Below are 10,449 nucleotides of genomic sequence, written 5' to 3'. Positions count from 1 at the left end.
ACACACGCATATTTCTCTTCAATCTCATAAACATCCTTCTGCATCAATAAAAGTCCATCTATCTCATTCTTTTTTAATGGCCTGCATTAAAATATTTCCTCCATACATCTTGTTGTATAGATCTACCATTATTTATTTAACCAATCCCTTATTGATTCACTTAATAATTAACATATCAGTAAGTGAGCAGGACCGGAAGCCAGCCTCCACGCTAGCTGTCATATCTATTGATAATTCACTATCCCTGTCTGAGCCGAGTTTCCCCCGTCGTAGGATGAGGACATAGGGGACATCAGATGGGCACTGAGATGCCTCCAGCTTATCTCCTGAGTGGCAGCCAATTTTTCAAGAATACAAAGTGTTTGATATAATTTAGAATAAATGACACAGCTAAGAATAGCGTTCCTCTCCAAAATGATACTATGAAAGCCTTCAAATAACTACCAGGCTTAAACAGTGCCTATTTCCTAACCAGGAGGGGACTAGAGGTGACTTCCAATGCTATCTGGGGCCATCCACACGTTGGAATGCAGCTCTGCCTTCAGGCAGGTCAGCGTCGCTGGGAGAGGAACAGCCATGCAGGCACCTGCCTCTCACCCAGGCATCTGGTCCTCTTCTCTGCAGAATGTTCCCACACTACTGCTCTCTTTCCTGCATCCTTTCTTGAGCCTGAGACATGCACACTTTCGTGCGCCTTGAGTTCATGTCGCTCTGTAAGCAGATCTCTCAATAATCCACCTACAAGCAACAACATGGCCTCTTGCATATGTTCCTAAATCCCAGCTTTAAACAATGTCTGACTCCAGAAACCAGGCTTGGAAAGGTTCGTCCTCTAACAGGGAAGTCCCTGCTACATCAATAAGTAACACCCCTTTCACAGGCATTCATTTGTTTTGCCCCCAGAAAAATTGCTTCCATTGAATTGTGCTGTGGGCCAGACCTTCAGGCACTGAGGAATTTCACAAGAAACAGCTCCCCGACACTTGCTGTTGGTAGCTCCGAGAGGTGATGAGAATGTCTTCGCTTTGGCCACCGGGAAGCTCAACAGCAAACAGACAGACCTTTCGGGATGCGGCGGCGTGTAGCCAAGCCTCCCACCAAACTCATCTTATTTTCTATCCTATTTTCCTGTCACCCAGATTTTTCTTATTATTTTTTTATCCTGTTCCCTTTTATGCACTGCTACCTCGTCTCCTGGGTGGAATAAGGAGAATAAATAAATGTTAGAAGTCAGAGACAAAACAACGGACTGGTCCCCTGACTCCCAGCTCCTTCTCCACAGTTGATGACTGACTGGGTCACCTATGGAGGAGGCATTACCTTGAAGAGGGGACCCGAGTCACCCCCGTCCCTGCCACTTAAAAGTAAAGCATACCACTGGCCCTTCGCACAGCACCTTCACCACATTCTGTTCTTAACTATCCAAACAGACCACAGGGTCTCCTTGCCCACCAGGTAAAGGTGACAGTCAGTACATTAAAATTGTCTAGGAAAGTCCATTTCCTGTGGATTCTAATTCTACCAGGTTCTAAGGTAATCAAGAATAAACAAAAGAAAGAAACAAAAACTCCCACGCTCTTGCAAAGACACACAAAAAAATTCGCCTCAGGTGCAGACCCGCATAGACTGTGTAAACATCATCTTCCTTCGGTCAGGAAGCTTCTGTGCTTGCTATCTGCCCTGCCCCTGCCACCTGGCACGTCCTCCCCTGGGTTAATCCACCAGGTAAGGCCCCAGTGAGCCCCTCCTCTCCCACGAAGACCTCCCGGCCCATCCAAGCCCTAGTGGGCACTCTCTTTCCCCCACTCCATTTCCACCTGTTGCAAGAATTGCTTCCTATCCTCCATCCCTACCTGTAGACCAGGTGAACCCTCCATTAGAGTCCAGGGGTGGCCTGTTCTTGAAACATTAGCCTGGTTTCAACTGAGATCACCGGAAGCTACCTGCCTGTAACTTAATTTCAGCCCAAACTGTCATTAAGACCCGGCCTTGGCAAAGGGGGATGGTAAATTCTCCATGCCCTAGTGTCTGTTAGAGAGAAATGCTCCCAAATACCGTGTGTGGGCCCTGGCCAGTTGGCTCAGTGGTAGAGCATCAACCTGGTGTGTGGAAGTCCTGGGTTTGATTCCCAGTCAGGGCACATAGGAGAAGTGCCCATCTGGTTCTTCACCCCCATCTCTCTCTTCCCCTCCTACAGCCATGGCTCTACTGGAGCAAGTTGGCCCTGGGTGCTGAAGATGGCTCCATGGTCTCACCTCAGGCTCTACAATAGCTTGGTTGCCAAGCAACAGAGCAGTGGCCCAGATTGGCAGAGCATTGCCCCATAAGGGGCTTGCCAGGTGGATCCCGGTTGGGCACATGTGGGAGTCTGTTTCTCTGCCTCCTTGCTACTCACTTAAGAAAAAGAAAAGACTGTGTGTGCCCAGCAACACATGCATTTAGTCATTCCACCCACGTTGACGGCACGTGCACCTCTGACCTTGAGTTAGTCACTTGGCCTCCCTCAGCCTCTAATTTCTTCCCTGGGTTAAGTGGAGCTAATCATGGCGCCCACCTCACACCGAGAGGTGGCTGTTTACTTCCTTTCTGTGTCTTCATCCTGTCCTCTCCCTGGGTTGTGGTGATGCTAAGTGAGCACGGGAGGCGCTTTGAGCAGGGCCTGCCCACTACACTGCTGCCCGCTGCCAGCAGTGACCCAAGTATCATCACCAACACCATCGAGTTCTTGTGACAAGGTGATGAGCTCTGTGGGCGCTTCCAGCTGTGTGCCTGGCATACGGTAGTTGCTCAGTAAGTCCTAGCTCTTGATGCTCTGTGGTTGTTACTCCTTCTGGGTGTTCAGAGCCTTCCACCTCTGTTTCTCGCACATTGTCGCAGCAGCAGCAGCGGGGCTCAGCAGCGTTCTGTTTTCTTTGTAAAACCAGCCAAGGCAGTTTCAGAAAAGGAAAGAGGAGCCTTTTCTATTCTTTTTTTATTTTGTAATGAAATGACAAAAACTATCCCTTTAGGGTGATTTTCTTTGTTTTCCTTTATTAACTGAACTGACTGGTTTTGTAACCTAGGCTGAACCAAGTTTTACAGCAGAATGAATGAGACGCCCCTTGCAGAAGCCCCAACGCAGAGAGGAGCCGCCCACAGCCCCTCTGCGCCCCCAGTGACCTCTGTGCCCTGAGCCTGGCCCCTCTGGTCCTGCCCATGTGTCCCTGTTTCCCAACGTGGCCTCCTAGGTTTGGGCACATTTCCCATCATGTCACAGCCCCGGACTGTCCCGGGCTGCTCTCTTACCTCCTGGTTTATCGTTTGTAACGGCTGCTGAACCTGAGTGGATTTTTGTTCCTGCTTTTAGTCACATCTTAGGTGGCACATTGGTCTACAGTGGACATTTAAATCCACAGATCTTCCTCCTTGAAACTGTCCTTCAGATGAGCGTATATAAAACAAGACGTGTAAACACATTCTTCCCGATTTAAATGGAATGCACAGTTGAAAGAGATGAAGGTATTCCACTACAAACCACGCCGTAAAAAATTGTTTTGAGTTGAAAACAGTGAGCTCTGGTCTCCTCTGTTCTACCTAAAACGTGGTCACACATTTATTTCCTTTGGTAAAGATACCATGACTTCCCATTTGTACAGATGTCTCCCTTCCCCACACCAGGAGGAGGATAAGAGGACTCTTATCAATGGAGAAGGCACCAACGTGACCGAGTCTGCAAAACAAGCCTTATCTTCGATTAGTTTTCCTAGTGTATTTGTCTTCCCATAATTTATTTCTGCGGCCCTTGAGCACTCCCCCCACTTCCTTCGTCTGGTCATCTTTTATTTATTTTCAGATTTTATTGATTGATTTTACAGAGGGAGGGAAGAGAAGTTTCAACACAGTGTTGCTTCACTTTAGTTGTTCACTGACTGCTTGCTGTATGTATGTGCCTTGACCGGGCAAGCCCAGGGTTTCAAACCCGCGACCTCAGCGTTCCAGGTCGATGCTCTATCCCCTGCGCCACCACAGGCCAGGCTGCCCGGCTACTCTTTCACAGCTTATCATCTTTGGTTAAAAGGGTATATAGGCTCCCAGGTTATAATCTCTTCTTTGAATTTTTACTCCTTTGCATGTTCATATAAAATAAACGCTTTCTCCTATTAATCTGTCTTTTATCAGTTTGACTCACAGGCCCCAGACGATAAACCTCTCTCCGAGGCTGGACAGCCCAGCACTCACACATGACAACTTCGACCCCTCGCTGGGCCATACCTAACCCTGGGGTGGCCCGAGGAAGACCCTTGCTCCCACCTGGCCCTGCCTGCTTGGAGCAGACCTTCCAAAGCTGAGAGGACAGCCCAGCCCAGACCTGACCACAGGAAGCTGGCTTGGCAGTGGACCCGCAGCGGGGACTCCTGCCTGGTCCCCATCTTCTCAGCCGTGGTCTGACTCCTGCACCCTGCCTGGAGGGGTTCCGTCCTGGGGGTCAGAGGCCTGGGAAGTGGATGTCCCAGGGGCCATGCCGTGAATGACCAGTACTGTCTCCTTGACATCATCAAAGGAGAAACAGAGGCCAGAAACACCATCTTTCTGCCCTGAGTAGCTTGTGTCTGAATCTAGTTTCTCAGCTCCTGGGAGCTTTTGGAATTAACACCAAAGCGCTGCTCAGAGCACTCTCAGCCTTCCTGCCTGTTGGGGGTTGTGGGAGCCAGGTCAAGCCCAAGCAACACATCACTGTCCTCCTTACCGCTGCAGGAAATTAGCCCTGTCTCTCGGGACGGGGGTGGGGGGGGGGGCACTACTCAATTGAAATTGATTTCCAGGCTGCAGCCACCTCAGGAGCAGGTGGCGGTGACTGCCCACCCACAGGCAGGCCAGAGAGGGAGGAGGGACTTTCAGAATCAAAAGGGTAAACAGCTGCCAGGCTTGCAGCTGAAGCCAGGGCTTTAGGGGACCATGAAGTGGATTTCGAGTTGGGCTGATGGGTTCAAATCCGGCTCTGACACTTCCTTTTTTTTTTTTACATTTATTTTATTGATTTTAGAAAGAGAGAGAAAAGGAGAGAGAGAGAGAGACAGAGACGACAGGAACATTGATCTGTTCCTGTATGTGCCCTGACTGGGGATCGAACTGGCAACCTCTGCGCTTCAGCATGATGCTCCAGCCAACCGAGCTCTCCGGTCAGGGCTCTGACACTTTCTAACGGCTTAACCAGGGAAGACACTGCCTCTGTAAGATGCAGACCGTAGCAACTCTTGTAACCGCAGAACCAGTTCAAACTGGCCCTATCTTGTTTCTAACAGGACCTGGAATCAAAGTTTAAACTTCGGGCACACCGCTTACAAGTAACACTTGTGAACACCACTTGTAAGCAACGCTTGTGAACCCTTAGCTCCTGCCCCACACCGAACCAAAAGACCAGAACTTGAACGCCAGAACCCTTTCAGATGCGACGGGTCCGTTGTCCAGGAAAATCCGGTATTGAAACCCCTTACAATCCCACCTCGAACCCTGGATCGGGAGAAGGAGTTGAGCCTTGCTTCCTGTTTCCTTGCCAGTCAGCTTGCAAATAACACCCCCCCACCCCCCTGCAACAGCCGGTGCCATGGTATCAGCTTCTCTGCCCACTGGGCAGCGACCCCCTGATAACAGTCAGCACTCAGTGTTTTCTGCTGTAGAATGTCACAGTGACAGTATGTGGAGCTGGTGGCAAGACAGAAAATAACCCAAATGTGCATCCACCAGTGACTGGATGAAGAAAAGTGGTCTATCCGTGCAGTGGAATGCCCCCTGCAGGAAAAGTCCCGACACCGGCTGCAACCTGCACGAACCTCAAGGTCATTCCAAGTGACAGAAGCCAGACACAAGAGACCACACAGTGAATGCATCCATTTATATGAAATATCCAGAAAAGGCAAGACGGTGGAGCCAGGAAGCAGATGGCTGGTCGCCTGGAGCTGGCTTAGGAAAGGAGGGGACTTCCAGGGGACCCGCGGGATCTTTCTGGGGTGATGGCACTGTCACAGAATGGCACTGTGGTGGTTGCACAGCTCTGTCAACTTGCTAAAGATGATTAAATTGTACAAGTTTTTAAAAAGTAAATGTTATGATATATAAAGAATCCTCCAGAAAAGCTGTTTTTAAAAGGTTCCTGGTGAGTATAGTTGTAAGGATCAAATTCAGATACTGTGCACAAAAGGGTTTTGGAAACGGTGATGTGCTGTAGACATGCCAGTCCTAATTCTTAATGAGGCCACGGCAGAGCTGGGTGTGACCCGCCCACAGACCCGGAATCAGCTCTGGGACTCGCTGGCCGGGCCTCCCCTCTGTCACCTCTAGAGTGGAGATAGTGACAGTCCCCGGGCTGGTGGAAAGATGAAATGAGTTAGAGATGCATGTTGCTTGGTCGGCGCCTTGCAAACAGCCATGTGCTCAGTAACCGGCAGTTCTTGTCACCCCATCCTTGTTCTTATTACTCTAGCAGCTCAGAGCAGGCCCCCCCAAAACAGACAGGGCTGGAGACATGTCCCATTCATCACAGGGTCCCTTCTGCTGCTCACAGCCATTTGTCACAGTCCTTTGGGCTTCAGATTACAGTTGATCATTAGCCCCGAACTTCCTCATGTCCACCGCACCAGACCAGAGCTCTGCCCATGGCGAGGGGTGGGGGAGCTGCTTCTGTCCCCCAAGAGCCCCAGCAGGCAGTCAGCAAGTCAGCAATGTAACAACACTGGCTGGTGTGGGTGGAGCCCTACACTGTCACTCTGCTTTACGGTCCAGGACACCAAGGCTCCAAGGGATGGGACACCTTGTCTTGCGTCTCACAGCTATAAGCAGCGGAGCAGCAAACTTGGTCTCTTTCTGCCAAAGCCCAAGTACAAGTGTCCAGAGGAGAGAATTAAGGGATGGAGTAAGGGGGCTGGGATGAAGGAGGGAGGGACAGGTCTCCCCCCCACACACACACATACACACACTGGACTGTAGAAATTATTCACATAATAAGTGAAGCCCTCATGAATATGCAAATCCCTGGGCCCACCCCCTAGACCAGTGGTTCTCAAAGTGTGTGCCAGGGAGCACTGGTGCGCCCTAGAAGATTTCCAGGTGCGCCCTATGGTATTCCAGAGAAATATGTGCCTGTTGGGGACCAAAAAACCAACAGGATTTTTGGAGTTCAGATTTTTGGGGGACAGAGGTGTGGGGAATTGGCTGTAAGCTGACAGTCTGCCCAACCTCACACCTCACTTGCCTGATTAGGTTGCAAAAGGCTGTTAAACTGTGGTGCTGGATGGTTTACACTACCCCCCATGTTCCCTGGAAAGACTGGAGGCAAGTTTCTTCTATCCTTTGTTTAGTGTCAAGTTAAGATGATATGTATGGTGGGGGTTTTCTGCACTCAACACAATTAAGAGTAAAAAGGGAGGAATTCTTCAATGTATTGACAAGGAAATGAGAGTCTGCCTTTCAAATATCTGTCCAAACATTGAAGAAATTGCTAGGACACATCAGGCTCATGTTTCTCATAAACACAAGAATGAAAAAAACTTAACACATTTGTGCCGGGACCTGCTGAATTTACTAAATCTTACTAAGAATGTATCTATATATGTAAAAAGATAACATTTTTGTCATTTTTTAACCCTTCTTTTTTACAAATTCTAAAAAGCATAACTCAAAAAGTGTAACATAAAAATATTTTTTAATGTCAGAATAAATTTAATTTTGTCCTATTTATTTCATTCTTATTTATTTCATTTAATTACCATAAAAGTACACTTGGACTTTATATATATTTTTTTCTTTAATTAATATAACATATTTCTCAGAAATTTGTATATAGTGAGCCTACAATTATTTGTAGGATTTTAAATGCACCCCGACTTCAAAAAGTTTGAGAACCACTGCCTAGACCAACAGAAATAGAGAAACTGCATTCTAAAAAGTGTACTTAGGTCACTCTTAAGAAGTTTGAGAACTACGCAAATAGAGAAAGACCCAGGTGTCTGAGTGGATCATTAATTTGCTGAGTCAGAGGTAGTAAAAAATAATAATAAAATGAGAAGCTCTCTCCCCAACCCTCCAGCCTGACACTGGGGTTTTCAAAGGCGCGCAGCTCGGACTCCGCCAGGTGCACCGCGGAGCAGAAGCCTGGTGCCACCCCGCAGGGCTCCCTGCGCTGCAGGCACACACCCACCTGTACGAAGGAGGAAACTGAGCCCGGAGGCGGCAAGTCACGTGGCCGGCGGCTGACAGCGTTGGCCCGCCAATCTAGAGCCACGGAGCACACGAAGTCCGTCACCGCACTGCGCCTGCAAGCCTTGGTCATTGCAGACCCCGGGTCAGCATCGTGAAGACCCCAGAGATTCTTCTCCTCATCTCGTCAGTGCTCTGCTCCTCACACAGGTGACCAGACGTGGGGCACAGAGCCAATAGCAGCGCAGGCGCCCCACGAGAGTCATTTGTCAGCAGAGGGCTGCCCAGAGGCGCCGGCTGCACCCGCATGGCCCCTGACGGCGCACACAGTGCTCTCTAGCAGCACCCCGTTTGCCCGCAGTGAGAACGTGCAGCCCCAGGAACAAATGGGTCTGTTCACAATTTGCGGATCGAAGGCTAAGCTCGGAACACACCGAGTCCCGATGTCCGCGGTCACCCCAGGACTCCTGACTGAATTCATCTAAGTTGCAGCCTGGATAGAGGGGTGTTTTTAAGCTTCCCAGGAAATTCTCAGCCAAAGCTGAGCGCCGCTGGGCCCTAAAGGGAGCCAGGCTGGATTTCGGGCTCCTCATAGCTTGGCCACATTCTGGGCACTTTTCCTTGGATTGCCTACAGAACGCCCTCAGACCCGCATGTCCCATGGGCCCCACGGCCCTGGCAAGCTCACCTGCTCTGAGCCTCCTTGCCCTCGGCCCCATCTGTACCCTGACAGACAGAGCAGTTCTTGGGAAAACACATCTTCTCAGATCCCAAAGTGTACCCCCGGCTTCCCTGCCACCCTCCCACGCCAGCCACTCAACTCGAAACCCACCTCCTTGCTGAGACAAGTGAGAGTCACGAAGATCGCAGTGGGCCCTCTGAGGGCCCTCCCCCTCCACACTCCACTGAGTTCCCACACGTCCCAGGCCTGTGACTCCAGCAGTGCTGAGCACATGGGCCAGCACTGGGCTTCACATCCAAAACCAGGTCCTGCCATTACCCATCACCACCGAGCAGTGGTGGCGGCTGCTGTTATCTCAAATGTCTCTGAATGTGACATTCTCCCCAAGGGCCGAGGTTACCCTATTCCAGGAGCTAATTCTTCATCGGCCCCAGGATATTAGCGATGTTGGTAGAGGTTGTGTGCTCAGTGGTTTCCATGCACTCTCTGGGTGAACCCTCGGGCCTAGGCCAGCAGCTGGTATTATTCCCTCTATTATACAGATACGAAGACTGAGGCTCACAGAGGTTAAGTCATTTACGGGGAGTAAGCGACAGGACCTGGAGAGAACCCAGGTCAGACAGACACCAGAGCCGGTGCTCTTCCCAACACTGCTCAGCCTCTCCCAAGGTGTGGTTTGTTTCCCACCAGTTGAGCCGTTGCCATCCTCATCACGTTAACCTTGAACCGGACAATCAAGGAGAGAGGGCGGGGGAGGGGAAGAGCCTCTTCCATTAACCCAGGGGAGTGACGCACACTGGCTGGACCGAGAGGACTTGGTGACTCTGCTGGGTACAGAGCCCAGCACACAGACCCCTCCCAGTCATTTTAGCTCTCGCCGGCCCACGGTAGGTAGAGTGAAAGTGAGGTCACTCCATGAAGAGTTAGCACCTGTCGGCACATCCACACGGGTCTTTCGGTGTGCCACCTCTTGGGGAAGCAGCACGGTGGCAGTTGGAAGAGCGCTACATTTGGAGTTTTGATGACCTGGATTTGTATTCTGGCCATGCCTCTTAGCGGCGGTGTGAGCTTGAACCAGCTCCTTAGCCTTCGGGGTCTGTTGTGCACTTGCTGAAAGGGGATAATAGCGAGGGGATCTAAGATCTTCCTCACAGAATAGGTGGAAGTTACACACACTTCTTCCAGGGACCAAATCGAAATTTCAACTAACTTATAAAACAATCAGCCTGAATAACCAACTGAAGTCTAGTCTTATAACAAAGGGCATAATAGGGACCCTTGTCCTGTTCACCTCACAGATCGTTGTGGGCGCATTACAACCCTACCTGTGCCTGACCTGTGGTGGCGCAGTGGATAAAGCGTCGACCTGGAAATGCTGAGGTTGCCGGTTCGAAACCCTAGGCTTGCCTGCTCAAGGCACATACGGGAGTTGATGCTTCCAGCTCCTCCCCCCTTCTCTCTCTCTGTCTCTCCTCTCTCTGTCTCTCCCTCTCCTCTCTAAAAAAAAATGAATAAATAAAAATTTTTTAAAAAAAAATAAAAAATAAATAAAAAAAAAACCTACCTGTGAGATCTTGTGTCACCGTGTATGTACT

Source organism: Saccopteryx leptura, chromosome 1 (assembly GCF_036850995.1).
Source record: "Saccopteryx leptura isolate mSacLep1 chromosome 1, mSacLep1_pri_phased_curated, whole genome shotgun sequence".
Taxonomy (NCBI): domain Eukaryota; kingdom Metazoa; phylum Chordata; class Mammalia; order Chiroptera; family Emballonuridae; genus Saccopteryx; species Saccopteryx leptura.
Note: the sequence above shows the minus strand (reverse complement) of the source record.